Raw genomic sequence first — 19,085 nt, 5'->3', positions numbered from 1 at the left:
TGGTTAAGCATCTGCCTTTGGCTCAGGTCATTATCTCAGGGTCCTGGGATAGAGCCCCGCATCGGGCTCCCTGCTCCGCGGGAAGCCTTCTTCTCCCTCTCCCACTCCCCCTGCTGTGTTCCCTCTCTTGCTGTGTCTCTCTCTGTCAAATAAATAAATAAAATCTTTAAAAATTAAAGAAAATTAAAAAACCTTGAAAAAATTGATTATTCTAACCATTTTAAAGTATATAATTCAGTGGCATTTAGCACATCTGGTATTGTGCAGGCATTGCCACTATTTAGTTCTAGAACACTTTCATTACCCCAAAAGGAAACCCCATATCCATTAAGCAGTTACTCCTCATTTCCCCCTCCCACCAGGCCCTGGCAACCACTAATCTGTTTCTGTGTATTTGCCTATTCTGAATATTCATATAAATGAAATTATATAATATGTAGCCTTTGTCTGGCTTCTTTCACATAGCATGATGTTTTCAGTATTGCAGTATCAGTACTTTATTCCTGTTTGTGACTGAATAATACTCTTGTATGGATATGCCACATTTTGTTTATCCCTTCATCAGTTGATGGACATTTGGGTTGTTTCCACCCTTTGGCTATTGTGAATAGTGCTGCTATGAACATTTGTTACAAACTTTTATTTGAACACCTGTATTCAATTCTTGGGTATGCCCTGGAGTAGAACTGTTTAACTTTTTTTTTTTAAAGATTTTATTTATTTATTTATGAGAGACAGAGGGAGAGAGAGAGAGAGAAGCAGAGGGAGAAGCAGGCTCCCAAGGAGCAGGGAGCCCGATGCGGGACTCGATCCCAGGACCCTGGGATCATGACCTGAGCCGAAGGCAGACGCTTAACCATCTGAGCCACCCAGGCGCCCAGAACTGTTTAACTTTTTGAGAACAGTTTTCCATAGCAGCTATACCATTTAACATTGTAACCCACAGTACATTGGGTTCCAGTTTCTCCACATTCTCACCAACATTTGTTCTTTTGCTTCTCTTCTCTTCTCTTCTCCCTCCCTCTTCCTCTTTCTTTTTTTCTTTTTTTTTTCCTTTTCTTTCATATAGTCACCCTAGTGGGCATGAAGTAGTATCTCATTGTGGTTTGAATTGTATTTCCCTAATGACTCATGATGTTGAGGATCTTTTGATGTGTTTATTGACAAAAAAAAAATGATGTAAAAAATGTGTTTATTGGCCACATGTATATCTTCCATGGAGAAATCTCTTTGCCTATTTTTTAACTGCCTTTTGTTTGTTTATTTCTTTTTTCTCTTTGTGTGTGTGTGTTGTAAGAGTTCTTTGTATAGTCTGGATAGTAGACCATTATTAGACATGATTTATAAATATTTTCTCCCATTCTGTGGGTTGCCTTTTTACCTTCTCCATAGTGTCCTTTGGTGCATAAACATTTTAATGGATCAGTTATTAATTAGGTTCTTTGTAAGAAATTTAGAACACCAGTTTGTGAGGGTAAACTCCATTTGTGAGAGAAAACAGAGCAAAGGTAGCCTTGAAGCTGAGGAACAGCTTTGATTTTTGGCAGAATTTGTGAGTCCACAGCTTGCTTGCTTTTTTTTTTTTTAAAGATTTTATTTATTTATTTGATAGAGAGAGACACAGTGAGAGAGGGAACACAAGCAGGGGGAGTGGGAGAGGGAGAAGCAGGCTTCCCGCAGAGCAGGGATCCCGACGTGGGACTCGATCCCAGGACCCCAAGACCATGACCTGAGCTGAGGGCAGACGCTTAACAACTGAGCCACCCAGGCGCCCAGTCCACAGCTTTCTGATCAACCTTGCACTACTCTGCAAGTTCATATTTCTCCTCCTCTGTGTCGAAGATCTCACCTTCCTGGTGTCTGGGTTTATGTAGCTACTGCTTCTTGAAGTAAGCATCAGTGAGATGTTTTGGGATTTTCACACTGCTGATACCAATTTTGGTGTAGGTGGCAATAACAAATTTCTAGTGTGTTCTATGTAGAGAAGAGGGCTAGAGGTCTGGTTACAAGTAACAAGCCGCTGCTCCGTGGCTTCAGGAGAACCACCCTCTTACCTCTGTGGCACCCAGTGAAGATGATCAAAATGGTCCCAGGAGTGATGCTAGCTCACAGTTTTCTTACAATGCTGACTAAAAGGTTTTTTGCTGTGGCTCAACAGCTTTCAGGGCACATCTTCAGTAGAATAATACCTCAGCATCTTGTGAAGTTTAACCACTCGGGTACTACCGTTCTTGTCACCACCAACTGATTTTGTAACAGTAGCAAGAACCTTCTCTTTCTTTTCTTAGCTGTTGACTAGTTCCTCTTGTAGATGGCCTTTCTGGACTACATAGCTGATCAGGAATAGCTGCCAATTGCTCTGACTAGGAGAGGGTTTCAACTGCGGTGGGGCTTCCCATTTGGCATTTTAGCCATGAGGTTACCCTTCTTAACCTTGCCACCAGCATCAGCCTTCTTGGCTTCAGATTTCTTCTCCTTAGAATCCAACTTCTCAGCTTTTTTACTCCCCGTCTTGCAAGATGGGAAAGAGGATGCATAAACATTTTTAAGTTTGATGTCCAGTTTATCTCTTTTTTCTTTTTTAATGAATATATTTGACATACAACATTGAGTACATTTTTTTTAGAGATTTTATTTATTCACTTGATAGAGAGCACAAGCAGGGGGAGTGGCAGAGGGAGAGGCAGAAGCAGGCTCCCCGTTGAGCAGGGAGCCCGATGCAGGACTCGATCCCGGGACCGCCGGATCATGACCTGAGCTGAAGGCAGATGATTAACCGACTGAGCCACCCAGGCACCCCTGACATTGGGTATATTTAAGGTGTACAACATGTTAACTGATACATTTATTTTTTGCAGTATGATTGCCATTATAACAACATTAAGCAGCCCTGTCACATCACGTAATTATCCTTTTTAGTGGTTGAAATAATTAAGGTCTAGTCTCTTAGCAAGTCTGATGATTAGACTACAGTATTGGTGTCTGTATGCATTATACTTAGCATTAGATCTCTATGGTTTATTTTACTTGTTCCAAGTTTGTACCCTTAAACCTATTTTTTCTTTTGTTGCTTGTGCTTTTATTATTATATGTAAGAATCTGTTGCCAAATCCAAGACTATTAAGCTTTATTTCTATGTGTTCTTGGAAGGGTTTTATATTTTTAGCTCTTACTTACAGGTCTTTGGTCTATTTTGTGTTACTTTTTGTAAATGGTGTGAGGTAAAAGTCTAACTTCAGTTTTTTGCATGTGGCTATCCAGTTGTCTTAGCACTATTTTCGAAGAGACTTCTTTTTCCATTGAATGATTTGTCACTCTTGTAAAAAATCAATTGACTGTAGATGTATGCATTTATTTTTGTACTCTCAGTTCTATTCCATTGAACTATATGACTATGCTTATGTCAGTACCACACTTTTTCTTTTTTAATTTTTTTATTTTAATTTCAATGTAGTTACAGTGTTACATTAGTTTCAGGTATAAAACAGTGATTCAGCAATTCTGTGTTACTCAGGGCTCATCACAATAAGTATACTATCAATTCTCTCCACCTATTTCACCCATCCCCCTACCCACCTCCCCTCTGGTAACCATCAGATTAAGAGTCTGTTTTTGATTTGTCTCTTTTTTTCTTTGTTCGTTTGTTTTGCTTTTTAAATTACACATGAAGGAAATCATATGGTATCTGTCTTTCTCAGACTGCTTTATTTCATTTAGCATTATACTCTCTAGATCCATCCATGTTGTTACAAATGGCGGGCTCCCATTCTTTTTTATGGCTGAGTAATATTTCTCTCTCTCCCTCTCTCTCTCTCTCTCTGTGTGTGTGTGTGTGTGTGTGTGTGTACCACATCATCTTTATTCATCTGTTGAGTCACACTTGGGCTGCTTCCATAATTTGGCTATTGTAAATAATACTGCAATAAACATAAGAGTGCATATATCTTTCCATTTAGTGTTTTTGTATTCTTTGGGTAAGTACCCAGGAGTGGAGTTACCAGATCATATAGTAATTCTCTTTTTAATTTTTTGAGGAACTTCCATATTGTTTTCCATAGTAGCTACACCAGTTTGCCTTCCTACCAACAGTGCACAAGGGTTCCTTTTTCTCCACATCCTCACTAACACTTGTTGTTTCTTGTGTTTTTGATTTTAGCCATTCTGACAGGTGTGGAGTCATATTTCATCATAGTTTTGATTTGCATTTCCCTGATGATGAGTGATGTTGAGCCTCTTTTCATGTGTCTGTTGCCATCAGTATGTCTTCTTTGGAGAAATACCTGTTCATGTGTTCTGCCCATTTCTAATTGGATTAATTGTTTCTTTTTGGTGTTGAGTTGTATAAATTCTTTATATATTTTGGATACTAACCCTTTATTGGATATGTCATTAGCAAACATCTTCTCCCATTCAGTAGGATGTCTTTTAATTTTGTTGATTGTTTCTTTTGCTGTGCAGAAGCTTTTTATTTTGATGTAATCCCAGTAGTTTATTTTTGCTTTTGTTTCTCTTGCCTCAGGAGACATATCTAGAAAATGTTTCTGTGGCTGATGTCAGAGAAGTTATTGCTTATGTTCTCTTTTAGGATTTTTATGGTTTTAGGTCTTACACTTAGATCCTTAATCCATTATGAGTTTATTTTTAATTTGTTGAGATGTGTTTTGTGGCCTCATATGTGATCTATTCTGGAGAACATTCCATATGCACTTGAAAAGAATGTGTATTCTGTTGTTTTAGGATGGCATGTTTTGAATATATCTGTTTGATCCATCTGGTCCAGTGTGTCATTCAAAACTGCTGTTTTCTTGTTGATTTTCTATCTGGATGATCTATCCATTGATGTAAGTGGGGTGTTAAACTCCCTTACTATTATTATATTACTGTCAGTTACTTCCTTTAAGTGTGTTATTAGCTGCTTTATGTATTTGGGTGCTCCCAGTCGGGTGCATAACTGCTTACAATTGTTATATTTTCTTGTTGGATTGTCTCCTTTATGATTATTAGTGTCTTTCCTTATCTCTTGTTACAATCTTTGTTTTAAAGTCTAGTTTGTCTGATATAAGTATGGCTACCGTTGTTTTCTTTTCACTTCCATTTGCATGAAAAATGCTTTTCCATCCCCTCACTTTCATTCTCTATGTGTCTTTAGGTCTGAAATGCGTCTCTTGTGGCAGCATATAGATGGTCTTGTTTTTTTTATCCATTTTGTCATCCTATGTCTTTTGATTGGAGTGTTCAGTCCATTTACATTCGAAGTAATTATTGATAGGGGTGTCTGGCTGGCTCAGTAGGAGGAGTGTGTGATTCTTGATCTCAGGGTCATAAGTTTGAGCCCCGTATTGGGTGTAGACATTACTTAAAATAAATTTAAAAAAATTTTTAAATGTCTTATAAAAAAACAAAGTAGGGGCGCCTGGGTGTCTCAGTCAGTTGAGCGGCTGCCTTTGGCTCGGGTTGTGATCCTGGGGTCTTGGGATCAAGCCCCATGTCCGGCTTCCTGCTCAGTGGAGAGCCTGCTTCTACCTCTTCATCTGCCTGCCACTCTGCCTACTTTTGCTCTCTCTCTGTCTCTCTCTCCAATAAATAAAATCTTTAAAAAAAACAAAAACAAAGTAGGGGCTTCTAGGTGGCTCAGTCATTAAGTGCCTGCCTTTGGCTCAGGTCATGATCCCAGGGTCCTGGGATCGAGCCCCGCATCGGGCTCCCTGCTCAGCAGGAAGCCTGCTTCTCCCTCTCCCACCACGCCCTCTGCTTGTGTTCCCTGTCTTGCTGTGTCTCTGTCAAATAAACAAAATCTTAAAAAAAAAAAGTAATTATTGATAGGTATGTACTTATTTCCATTTTGTTACTTGTTTTGTGGTTGTTTTTATAGTTCCTCTCTGTTCCCTTCTTCTCTTTTTTTTTTTTTTAAAGATTTTTAATTATTAGTGAGGTTGAGCACATTTTCATGCTTACTAGTCATTGATTTCTTCTACCGGTTGTTCGTATTGTTGATTAGTTTTTGTATTTGTTATTTCAATTTCCTTGAAATGTTTATTGAAGTATGGTTGATACAGAATGTTATATTATTTTCAGGTGTTCAACATAGTGATTCAACAATTCCATACATTCTACAGTGCTCACTATGATAAGTGTATTTACTATCTGTCACTGTACATTATTACATTCTTATTAACTGTATTCCTTATGCTGTAATTTTCAGTCTCCTGACTTACTTATTTCATAACTGAAAGTTTGTACTTCTTAATCCCCTGCCCCTATTTTGCCCATCCCCATACACTTTTCCCCCCTGGCAACTCTTTATTCTCTGTATTTATGAGTCTGTTTCTTTTCGTTCATTTGTTTTCGTGGGTTTTTTTTAGATTCCACATATAAGTGAAGTTACATGGTATTTGTCTTTCTCTGTCTGACATATTTCACTTAGCATGATACCCTCTAGGTCCATCCATATTGTCACGAATGGCAAGATCTCATGGTTATTTATGGCTACATAATACTACACACATATATACCACATCTTTTTTATTCATTCATCTATCACTGGACACTTAGGTTGCTTCTATATCTTCACTATTGTAAATAATGCTGTGTTAAACATAGAGATTGCACATATCTTTTCAAATTATAGTTTCTTTTTGCGGGGGGGACAGTAAGTAACCAATAGTGGAATTATTAGATCATATGATATTTCTATTTTAAATTTTTTGAGGAACTTCCACAATGTTTTCCGCAGTGGCGATACTAATAATTTACAGTATACCAGCCTTCCCTTTTCTTCACATCCTCACCAACACTTGTTATTTCTTTTCTTTTTGATACTAGCCATTCTATGTGAGGTCATGTCTCACTATAGTTTTGATTTGCATTCCCCTGATGATCAGTGATGTTGAGCATCTTTTCATGTACTTCTTGGCCATCTGTATGTCTTCTTTGGAAAAATGTCTATTCAGGTCCTCTGCCCAGTTTTTTTGATCTTTTTTTTTTTTAAGATTTATTTATTTATTTTAGAGAGAAAGAGAGAGGCTGCACACCCGTGCAAGAGTGGGGAGAGGGGATGCAGACTCCCTGCACCACAGGGAGCCTGAAGCAGGGTTCAGTCCCAGGACCCTGAGATCATTACCCAAGCTTAAACCCTCTAGGTCTACAGTGGGATGCTCAACCCACTGAGCCACCCAGGTGCCCCTCCTCTGCCCATTTTTAATCAGATTCTTTCATTATTATTTTTTGGTGTCAGGCTGTATAGGTTCTTTATATATCTTGGATATTAGCCCTTTATCAGATACATCATTTGCAAATATCCTCTTTCATTCAGTAGGTTGCCTTTTCATTTTGATCTTGGATTTTTGCAGATGCATCCTAGGAGGATGTACCAGAATTTCTATAACAGCATTATTTGTAATAGCAAAAACTTAAAAATGATTCAGTACCCAAATATGGGTGACTGGATAAGTTAGTTGTGATGTATTCACCAATGGAATATTATGTAACTTATAAAACCATGTATATAACATGAAATATATAAAACAACACGAAAAATAATTAACTGTAGTTACAAGTAATGGCAAGGATGAATCTTAGCCATTTAATATTGAGTGAAAAAAGATTCAGAAGGCTGCTCATAACTTGATACCTTTCATAGAAAGCTAAAAACAATGAAAACTAAAGAATATGTTTTAAAAATATGTATATGCATAATACAACCATATTTTAAGAAGCAAGGGAATGATAAGATGCAGGAGAAGGGTGATATTTGTTGGAAGACTGGAGGATAGGCTAGAGAAGAGCACATAGATATAAACAGTTTTAGTTGTTCCAGTTTTTATGTTGGGTGGTGGGTTCAGTAGTTGTATTATTAAAAATAACTTAAAAAGGAAGGAAATTTTGTCATATGCTTCAACATGGTGATCCATCAGGACATTATGCTTAGTGAAATAAGCCAGTCACAAAATGACAAATGCTTATATTTGTCTTCCACTTATATGAAGTACCTAGAGTAGTCGGATTCACAGAGACAGAAAGTAGAAAGGTGGTTATCAGGAGAAGGGGCAGAGGGGGAGAGTAGGGAGTTGTTATTTAATGGGCATAGAAGTGTCTGTTTTGTAAGATGAAAAAGTTCTGGAGATCTGTTAGAAAGCAGTGAGAATATTACTTAGCACTACAGAACCATATATTTAAAAATGATTAAGATGGTTAATTTTATGAGTTTTTACCACAATTAAAAGTAATTTTTAAAAATTAAAAGTAGTCCATGCATGACTAATGATGGGACTATTCATGAGAGATTCTGATTAACTCATTTCCCCCCTCTACTTGAGGTTCAAAAATAAAAGCAAGAAAGAAAGCAATTCCTAAAACACAGACTTGCCTTTTCAGATAGTAAGACATATCATAAGAATAGACAAATAGACCAGTAGAACAGAGTAAAGATCTCAGAGACAGATCCCTGTATAATGGGAACTTAATATACAATAAAAGTGTAGGGGAGCCTGGATGGCTCAGTCAGGTAAAGCATCTGACTCTTAGTTTCGGCTCACGTCTTGATCTCAGGTCATGATCTCAGGGTTGTGAGACTGAGCCCTGTGTCGGGCTCCATGCTCTGCTTGGAGTGTACTTAAGATTCTCTTCCCCTTTGCCCCTACCACTCATTCTCTCTCTCAAGTAAATAAATAAATCTTAAAAAAAAAACCATAATAAAAGTGTAACCACCAATCGGTGAAGAAAATAGTCATTGTTAAGTAGATTGTGTTGAGAAAACTGACTCACCATATGGAGAAATATTAAAACTAGATACCTGTATCACACTGCATACAAAGGGGACTAAGGATAGATTAAAGATCTAATTATGAAAGGCAAAACTATGAAGTTAATAAAAATTATGTAGATAAATAAGACAAAAGTATGATAAATTTGATTATTAAGATTAAGGCGAGGGGACCTGGGTGGCTCAGTCGGTTAAGTGTCTGACTCTTGAGTTTGGCTTGGTTCATGATCTCGGGGTTGTGGGATTGAGCCCCCACGTCAGACTCCATGCTGGGTGTGGAGTCTACTTGGGGTTTTCTCTCTCCCTGTCTCTATCTGCCCTTCCCACCCCCCTGTGTCCCTCTTTAAATAAATAAATAAATTATTTTAAAAAAAAGACTAAGGGGATTTGTTCTGTAAAGGGTACCATAGGCAAAGTTAACTGATAGCAGAATAGGAGTTTAGTAATGATTAAAACTGATGATAATTGATATTCTAGACTAACAAGCTGGATATGTCCAACTGCTGGCAGGGATCAGAGGTTTTAGGAACTTTTGTGTATTCTTTGTAGGTATGAAGTTGGGGCAGGTATTATGGAGAGCAGCATGGCACTATTCAGTCAGATGGAATATATACATATCTTGTGACATACCCTAAAGGGGCATGTGAGAAGGTATTGATTTAAATGTTAATTATGGAGCACCTGGGTGGCTCAGTCATTAGGCGCCTGCCTTCGGCTCAGGTCATGATCCGGGGTCCTGGGATCGAGCCCTGCATCGGGCTCCCTGCTCCGCGGGAAGCTTGCTTCTCTCTCTCCCACTCCCCCTGCTTATGTTCCCTCTCTCGTGCTGTCTCTCTCTGTCAAACAAACAAACAAGCAAATAAATAAAATCTTTAACAAAAAAATAAAATAAATGTTAATTATGGCAGTTAATTGAAGAGTTGGAGGCAGTCTGGGTATTTGTATCTGGATAAATAAGTAAAATGTGGTGGATGCATATCATGACTCTGCATTGCAGTTAAAAGCAACACATTAGGTTTACCTGTAAGGACATGTGGATCTTAAAAGCAGAGTACTGAGTGGAAAAAGTAACAAACAGAAAGACACAGGGCCAACTAATAAAACACATGTGCAAAAAATACAGTTTGTAAGAACAGATACAAACAAAAATATACGTATTAAACACATTAAATGTCTATGGGGCGAAGAATGGGACTAAAAAAGAATCAAAGCAAAATGGCTCCCCAGAGAATGTTGTGTAAAGGAGAGACACTGGGATTATTGTCAAGTAGTAGAAACATGAACTGTTTGAGATTAGCTACTGGAGCTTTAAAAAAAATGCTTCTTATGGGCATGCTGAGAAATGATGGAATTAATTGATAAGGCTCTGTTTCTCTCAAACTGAATGAAATTTTCTTTTCTTCCCTAGTGCTAGTTGGCAACCCAGACTTTCAGTTGGCACACATGACCCCTGGGTGGAAAAACACTAGTTCTACTCTCCTAGACTAGGTCTCTCAATAGGGAGACTATTCACATTTTGGGCCAGATGGTTATTTTTGTGGGTGACTATCATGTGTAGGATGTTTAGTAGCATGCCTGGCTTCTACCTACTAGATACCACTAGCATCCCTTCTCCTGATCATCACAACCAAAAATGTCTCCAAACTTCATCACATGTCCCCTGGGGAGGAAATTCACCCCTTATGAGAAGCACTGCCAGAGAGTGTGTGGATGCTGCCAGCCATTAGGCTGATTATGAGCAAGTACGCCAATCCACTGGTTTCACTGTGAAAAGTATCAAACATCTTTTTGTAACTTAGGAGTTCAAGTCCATCCTAAACGTTAAAAGAATTGCATCTAAATTAACTGCTGTTTAGGAGCAAAAGGTCCTACTGTTTTCTGTATTTAAATTTCAGGGTACTGTTCTTTTCAGTCATAGCAACAGTAGTAATACCACCTTAAGCTGCTTATAGTTGCAATTTGTTGATATTTAAAAAAAATACTTTTCTCATCTGATATCTCATTGGAACCCCACAATGGCTTTATTCGGCAGTAAGGATAGGGACATACCTCCATTTTTCAGATTAGTAAGCCAAAGTGCAGAATCCTGAAGAGATTTGCTGGGAGCACATGACCATTAAATTGGGGAGTTGGACATAAAACCAAAATCTGATTCTGCTTGTGTTCCTGCTCTCGCTGTCTCTCTCTCTGTGTCACATAAATAAATGAAAATAAAATCTTTAAAAAAAAAAAATCTGATTCTTGGTTAAGTACTCTTCTCATATGAGCACTCACCCATTTTTTGAGGTTTCTCAAAAGCTCTAGGAAATTATCAGTTTCTGCCATGGTCATTTCTGTTTTTAACTCCCCTGATTTTTCCTTCTTTAGTGACTTTTGCCTAGGTCCATCATACTGCCTTCTCAGCCTTTCCAGGGTTTTATCACAAACTCAAAAGTGAATGGGTGCCAAGGAGGCAGGACTTGGGAGACAGAAGATCTGGATTAGAAACCTAGCCCAGGCCCAGCTTGCTTTTTGGCTTCTCTGTCGCTCAGTTTTCATCATCTGTTCAGAGTCTAATATTACTCACTCCTTAGCTCCCACAGGGATGTTAGGGGAAGGAGTAAGTTTATGCCTGGAAAAGTATCTATCCTGTTTTTAAAGATCTCCAAGGAGAAGCTTTCATCATTTTTGTTACCAGAAACAGTATCTTTTTAAACTCCTGTCCCCTGAACTGCAGTTCCCTTGTGGGATGGATGAATGGCAAAATCTCCTACCTTGAAATCTTTAAAGTACTATAGATTTTTCTTAGACCAACACATTAAGAGGGTTACTGGGATGTGACTAGAGAATATGGTCTAAGATGGTAAAGGGTGGTAATCCACTTTCTAGGCGAAAGGAAAACTTTTTTCCCCAGAGTATAATAAAAACTTCTCTATGTGTAATGCTGCATACAGCAGCCTTCTCTGAGCCTTGCCTACTCTTTAGGCTCATTTCTCACACCTCCCTCCTCATTTGTACTTTCTCAGACATACCATGTTCCCTCATCCTGAACACTCACTCATCGTGATGCCTTTACTTACACCTACTAGGTCATCAGGACAGAGGTCAAAGTTTGCTTTCTTCAGGAAGCCTTGGTTCCCCCATGTTGAGTGAAAGCCTCTCCTTCACTTTCTGGGCCACCAGGGCTTACTCCGTTATAGCTTTATCATACTGCATTATAATTGTTTTTTTTCTCCTTGGTAGTCTTAAGTTCTTGAGGAGGTTTAGTTTTTTATCTCTGGATTCTGCAGTCCTTAGTATGGTGCCTGGTAAGGGCTCAGTAAATGTTTGTTAAATTATTTCTTGACTGACTCTTCCCTGGAGAGAAGACTTGGGGAAAAAGACAAAATTTTGGGTATTAGAAGAGTAGTCGTAAGAAACAGGGAGTAAATGTACTGTGTGCCTCTCTGGAGGACAAGAGTTGGACCCAGAGGCAGAAAGTACACAAAGGCAGATTTTTCATGTAGGCATCAGGGAAGAACTATCTAGCACATCTATTAGCAGTGGAATGGTCTGCCTCATGTGGTAAGGTGACTGTTTGCAGGGGCATGGTAGGGTGGAATTGAAAACCAAATTTTTGTCCTGTAGGGTATTCTAGCGATGTGTGGGGTCATACTTGTTCACAAGAACTACACTGCATATATCTCCTTACTGGGCCTCTGGACAATCTTCAGATAACTGAAGGTAACAGCTATGCCTCCCTGTAGTTCTCCAGGTCTATTGTCCTAGTGCCTTCTGCTGTTCACTATGTAATTTGGTTTCTAGACCCTTTGTAATCCTGGCTGCTCCCTTATGGCCATGTTCCTTTGTCAGTGTTCTTTGTACAGTGTGGTCCCAAGACTTAATTGTAGGGCCCTAAGAATGCTTTGACAGAGCAGAGAACAGTAGAGCTGCTGCCTCCTTCATTCTGGGCATATTCCTAGTTAAGCAGCATAAGGGTGCGTTGGCTTTTTTGTCAGTGTCCCTCCTGGCATATATTCCCTGGCAATTTGTGGTCAGCTGAGACCCCTAGATCTGTTTCACATGAACTGCTGTTAAGCCACTCATTTTTCCATCTTATACTTGGGTAGTTGGTTGGGTTTCATCATATAGTTTTCATTCTTCATTTCAGCTTACTGGCTCATAGAATGTTAGAGCTAGAAGAACTGTAGAAACAAGCTTTATTCATTTTGGATCTTGCTTCTTCTGTCTTCCAAGTTCACTGTCTTGTTCTCTCCCAGCTCCTAAACTTTTTGCTGTCCACAGTTTGGTAAGCAGATCTTCTGTATTTTCATCCAAATTATTCATGAATATATTGACCAGAGCTGTGAAGCATGTCCTAGACACATTCCTCCAGTTGACCTCTGTCCATTTATCAGCATTTTTCCCCAAGCTGATTGTTCTGTTAGCTGCGAGTCTCTTACTTTGCTCTATTAGCTGGACTTGCAGTTTTCAGTTCATCCTTTATATTCCTTTTCAGCCACTCATGGTGGGTGATCACTACCCACACGACATAGAGCAATACAGAAGTGATGAGAATCCTGAAAGACAAAAGTGCCAAGCATGGCAGACCAGCAAGGCAGCTGGTACCTAGGGGAGGATATGATATGGGAGCTGTTTTCTGGTTTTTCATGAATTCTAGTTTCTGAGGTGAAAAAAAAATCCAAAAGTCCATTTAAATATGGTCTAGCTCTTATTGTCAGCGCCTAACATCATCATTTCAACTGTATAGTCTTGTGGAGAGATAGGTGGGATGTAGCTATTCTTAACTTTCCAGATCAGAGAAGCTGGGATTGTCCCTCAGTAAATGTTTGCAGTGAATCAATGAACGGGTTTCAGGCTAGTCTTCACTTTAGCTTTGTATTTGTAAATTCAGGGAAAAAAAGGTGAATGGCTTTCAGTTTCCCCCTTCAGCTGGCCAAATCCAAGCCCCCTCAGAAACAGCCAGAGTTCTGTCTCTTCCAGGCAGTCTTCCCTGATGGCTCCTGCTCACACTGCTACATCTTTCCTCTGAACTCTCATGTCAGTACTTGATGCTTTGCTGCTTGTACTCAGTGGCTGTTCAATTCATTGTATTTGTCTCACCATCCTAAATCCTGGGAGTGAAGTTAGGGGCAAAGCTTCCCATTACTTTGTACCAGCATCAGGCACAAGCACTTGAGCAAGTTACTGAACTTAATGTGTCTGCATGAAGTGTTGCCGGCAGATGGCACCAGAGTCCCCGACAGCGTTCTGAAAATCTTGGGAAACTTTCAGCAATTTACATATCGCCAAGCTTGCCACTAAAATGCCTTCCTTAATGAGGAAGCTTCAATTTACTTATTAAGCAGAATGCTAATAAATACTGCAGTAGAAATAAAGAAATTAACCAGGCATAGTTGTAACTTACCAGTTTTCACATGGGAGGCTGTTCTGTTCACTGGCCCCTCTGCTTTGCCCCTTGTCAGGCACTGCTTCTAGGCCCCGAACAGAATCTGTCTTTCAAGCCTACCTAATGGAGTGTGTCCGGGTAACTGAAAGTGACCTCAAGTCCTTGGTTTGTGTTTTTAGATAATTTATTTTTCCTGGAAAGGACAAATTAAACATTATAAAGAAATTGCTGTAACTCCACCACATTTTTCCCCCTGGAGGTTTTGGTGATTTTTTTAAAAAATTGGAGTATGGTTGGCACACAATTTTACATCAGTTTAGGTGTACGACATACTGACTCAAGTCTGTATGTTATGCCATGCTCGCCGCAAGTGTGAGCATAGTATCCATCTATGACCATACAGTATTACAATACCATTTACTGTATTCCTATGGTGTACCTTTTATCTCCATGACTTATTCATTCCAAAACTGGAGTTCTGTATTTCCTGCTCACTTTCATCCATTTACCCACCCCCCTCTCTCCTTCCCCCAGGCAGCCTTCAGTTGGTTCTATTTATGGGTCTGTTTCTGCTTTTTGTTTGTTTGTTCATGTATTTTGTTTTATTTTTTATTCCACATATAAGTAAAATCATATGGTATTTGTCTTTCTTTGTCTGAATTCCCTTAGCATAATACCCTCTAGATCTATCCATATTGTCACAAATGGCAAGATCTCCTCTTTCTATGGCTGAGTAATATTCCATTGTATATATAAACCACATCTTCTTTATTCCTTCATCTACAAATGGACACTTGGGCTGCTTGGCAACTAACTATAAATAACGCTGCAGTAAACATAGGAGTGCATATGTCTTTTCAAATTGGTGTTTTGGTTTTCTTTGGGTAAATACCTAATAGTGGAATTACTGGCAGTTCTATTTTTAATTTTTTGAGGAACCTCCATACTGTTTTCCAGTGGCTGCACCAATTTACATTCCACCAACAGTGCACAAAGGTTCCTTTTTCTTTTTTTTTTTTTTAAGATTTTATTTATTTATTTGAGAGGGAGAGAATGAGAGATAGAGAGCACGAGAGGGAAGAGGGTCAGAGGGAGAAGCAGACTCCCCGCTGAGCAGGGAGCCTGATGTGGGACTCGATCCCGGGACTCCAGGATCATGACCTGAGCCGAAGGCAGTCGCTTAACCAACTGAGCCACCCAGGCGCCCAAAGGTTCCTTTTTCTTTGTCTCCTTGCCAACACTTCTCATTTCTCGTGTCTTTGACTTTAGCCATTCTGACAGGCATGTGATGATATCTCATTGTGGTTTTGACTTGCATCTATGATTAGTGACGTTGAGCACCTTTTCATGTATGTCTTCTTTGGAAAAATGTCTGTTCGTGTCTTCTGCCCATTTTTTTTTTATTATTATGTTAGGTTAATCACCATACATTACATCATTGTTTTTGATGCAGTGTTCCATGATTCATTGTTTGCGTATAACACCCAGTGCTCCATGCAGAACATGCCCTCCTTAATACTCATCACCAGGCTAACCCATCCCCCCACCCCCCTCCCCTCTAGAACTCTGTTTGTTTTTCAGAGTCCATAGTCTCTCATGGTTCGACTCCCCCTCCGATTTCCCCCCATTCATTCTTCCCCTCCTGCTATCTTCTTCTTCTTTTTTTTTTTTAACATATAATGTATTATTTGTTTCAGAGGTACAGGTCTGTGATTCAGCAGTCTTAAACAATTCACAGCGCTCACCATAACACACACCCTCCCCAATGTCTATCACCCAGGCACTCCATCCCTCCCACCCCCCACCACTCCAGCAACCCTCAGTTTGTTTCCTGAGATTAAGAATTCCTCATATCAGTGAGGTCATATTATACATGTCTTTCTGTTCTGCCCATTTTTAATCAGATTATTTGTTTTTTGGTGTTGAGTTGTAGAAGTGCCTTATGTGTTTATGAATATTAACCCCTTATTGGATATATCATTTGCAAATATCTTCTCCCATTTAGTAGGTTGCCTTTTTATTTTGTTAATGGTTTTATTTGCTCTACAGAAGCTCTTTTTTTTTTTTTTTTTAAGATTTCATTTATTTAGAGAGAGAGCAAGCAGGGGGAGGAGCAGAGGGGAGGGGCAGAGAGAGAATCTCCAGCAGAGACTCTGTGCTGAGTGCAGAGCCCGATGTGGGGCTCGATCCCAGGACCCTGAGATCATGACCTGAGCTGACACTTAATTGACTGAGCCACCAGGTGCACCTCTACAGAAGCCTTTTATTTTGGTGTAGTCCAAATTAGTTTAGTTTTGCTTTTGTTTCCCTTGGCTGAGGAGACATACCTAGAAAAACGCTGCTAAAGCCAATGTCAAAGAAATTACTATGTTTTCTTTTAGGAGTTTTATGTAGGTCTTTAATCCATTTTGAGTTAATTTTTGTGTATAGTTTAAGTGGTCCAGTTTCATTCTTTTGCATGTGGCTGTCCAGTTTTCCCAATGCCAATTATTGAAGAGACGGTCTTCACTCCATTCTATATTCTTGCCTCCTTTGTTGTAGATTAATTGCCCATATAAACATGGGTTTATTTCTGAACTCTTAGTTATGTTCTGTTGATTTATGTGTCTGCTCTGCTTACTTTGGCAGCACGTATACTAAAATTGGAATAATTTATGTGTCTGTTTTTATGCCAGTACCATACTGTTTTGATTATTATAGCTTTGTAGTATACCTTGAAACCTGGCATTATGAAGCCTCTAGCCTTGCTTTTCTTTCTTAAGATTGCTTTGGCTCTTTGGGGTCTTGGCAGTTTCATACAAATTTTAGCAGTTTTGTGAGAAATGCTGTTGGGGGCGCGTGGGTGGCTCAGTTGGTTAAGCGACTGCCTTCGGCTCAGGTCACGATACTGGAGTCCTGGGATCGAGTCCCACATCGGGCTCCCGGCTCAGCGGGGAGCCTGCTTCCCCCTCTGACCTTCTCCCCTCTCATACTGTTTCTCTCTCTCTCTCAAATAAATAAATAAAATCTTAAAAAAAAAGAGAGAGAAATGCTGTTGGTGTTTTGGTAGGGATTACATTGAATCTATAGATTGCTTTGGGTGATATGGACATTTTAATAATATTAATTCTTCCAATCCGTGAGCATGGCATATCTTTCCTTTTGTGTCATCTGCAGTTTCTTTCATCAGTGTCTTACAGTTTTCAGAGTATGGGCCTTTCACCTCCTCAAGTTTATTGCTAGGTGTTTTATTCTTTTTGGTACAATTGCAAATGGAATTTTTTATTTTCTCTTTCTGCTACTTCTTTATTAGTATATAGAAATGCAACAGATCTCTGTACATTAATTTTGTATCCTGAAACTTTACTGAATGCATATATTACTTCTAATAGGTTTTTGGTGAAATCTTTAGGGTTTTCTATATATACTGGTATGTCATCTGCAAATAGTAATAAAGTTCTTCCTTACCAACTTGGATGCTTTCTGTTCTTTTTCTTGCCTGCTTGCTGTGGCTAGGACTTCCAATACTATGTTGAGTAAAAGTGGCAAGAGTGGACATTCTTGTCTTGTTCCTGATCGTAGAGGAAGTTTTTGGTTTTTCTCCTTTGAGTATGATGTTGACTGTGGGTTTTTCACATATGGTCTTTATTATGTTGAGGTATATTTTCTCTACCCCTACTTTGTTGAGTTTGTATCATGAATGGATATTGCTTTGTTACATGCTTTTTCTGAATTTATTGAGATAATTGTATGATTTTTATCCTTCATTTTGTTAATGTGGAGTATGATTTGTGAATACTGAATCATCCTTGCAACCCTGGAATAAGTCCTGCCAGCTCATGATGCATTATCCTTTTAATGTTTGTTGGATGTGGTTTGCTCATACTTTTGTTGAGGGTTTTTGCATCTATGTGTATGCCGGATATTGGCCTGTAGGTGTTGTTTGTTTGGTTTTTTGTTTTTTTGTAGTGTCTTTGTGTGGTTTTGTATCAGGGTAATGCTGGCCTCATAGAATGTATTTGGAAGCTTTCCTTTTCTTCTTTTTCAAATAGTTTGTGGAGAATAGGTATTATTCTTTAAATAGTAGGTATTAACTCTTTAAATAGTAGGACTCACCTGCGAAGCCATCTGGTCCTGGACTTTTGTTGGGAGGTTTTTGATTGCTGATTCAATTTCATTACTAGTAATCTGTCTGCTCAGATTTTCTATTTCTACCAGATTGAGTTTTGAAAGATTATATGTTTGTAGGAATTTATCTACTTCTTCTAGGTTGTCCAGTTTTTTGGTATATAATTTTTTGTAGTGGTCTCTTACAGTTCTTTGTATTTCTGTGGTGTTGATTGTTCTTTTTTTGTTTCTAATTTTATTTGGGTCCTCTTTTTCTCTTCTTGTGTCTGGCTAAAGGTTTATCAATTTTCTTTATCTTTTCAAACAACCAGCTCTTGGTTTCATTGATCTTTTGTATTTTTTTTTTTTTTTTTTGGTCTCTATTTCATTATAACCCCACCACTTTCAGTATGTTGATTATTTTGGTTGCCTCATTGCAGTCTTTGCTCCCTTATTACATTTGACTTTATGCAATTTTGATCACGTGAAGACCTAGTGAGAGCTCTCATTTACTGAATGCTTACTATGAATTATGCACTCTGCTTGTTTTTTTTAAAGATTTTATTTATTTATTTATTTGACAGAGAGAGATTGTGAGAGCAGGAACACTAGCAGTGGGAGTGGGAGAGGGAGAAGCAGGCTTCCTGCCGAGCAGGGAGCCCGATGCGGGGCTGGATCCCAGGACCTTGGGATCATGACCTGAGCCCAAGGCAGACGCTTAACTGACTGAGCCACCCAGGTGCCCCTCTATACAATCTTTTGAGAATAGATACTGTTAATCCCATTTTACAGTTCAGAAAACTTAGGCTTATCAGGGAAAAATGACTTACCTAATATAATACAGTAAATAGCTATATTGGGATTCACATC

At 38.9% G+C, this 19,085-nt stretch overlaps 1 protein-coding gene and 1 pseudogene across 6 annotated transcripts in view; one reads left to right on the top strand and one right to left on the bottom strand.

Moving 5' to 3' along the window:
- Nucleotides 1–19,085, top strand: part of RNF121 (ring finger protein 121) — a 76,546-nt gene that overhangs the window by 36,790 nt on the left and 20,671 nt on the right. The window lies entirely within an intron of this gene.
- On the bottom strand, nucleotides 1,454–18,236 carry LOC113914360 (annotated as a pseudogene).

The sequence above is a fragment of the Zalophus californianus genome, chromosome 11 (genome assembly GCF_009762305.2).
Source record: "Zalophus californianus isolate mZalCal1 chromosome 11, mZalCal1.pri.v2, whole genome shotgun sequence".
Taxonomy (NCBI): domain Eukaryota; kingdom Metazoa; phylum Chordata; class Mammalia; order Carnivora; family Otariidae; genus Zalophus; species Zalophus californianus.
This window is presented reverse-complemented; position numbering and strand designations above follow the sequence as displayed.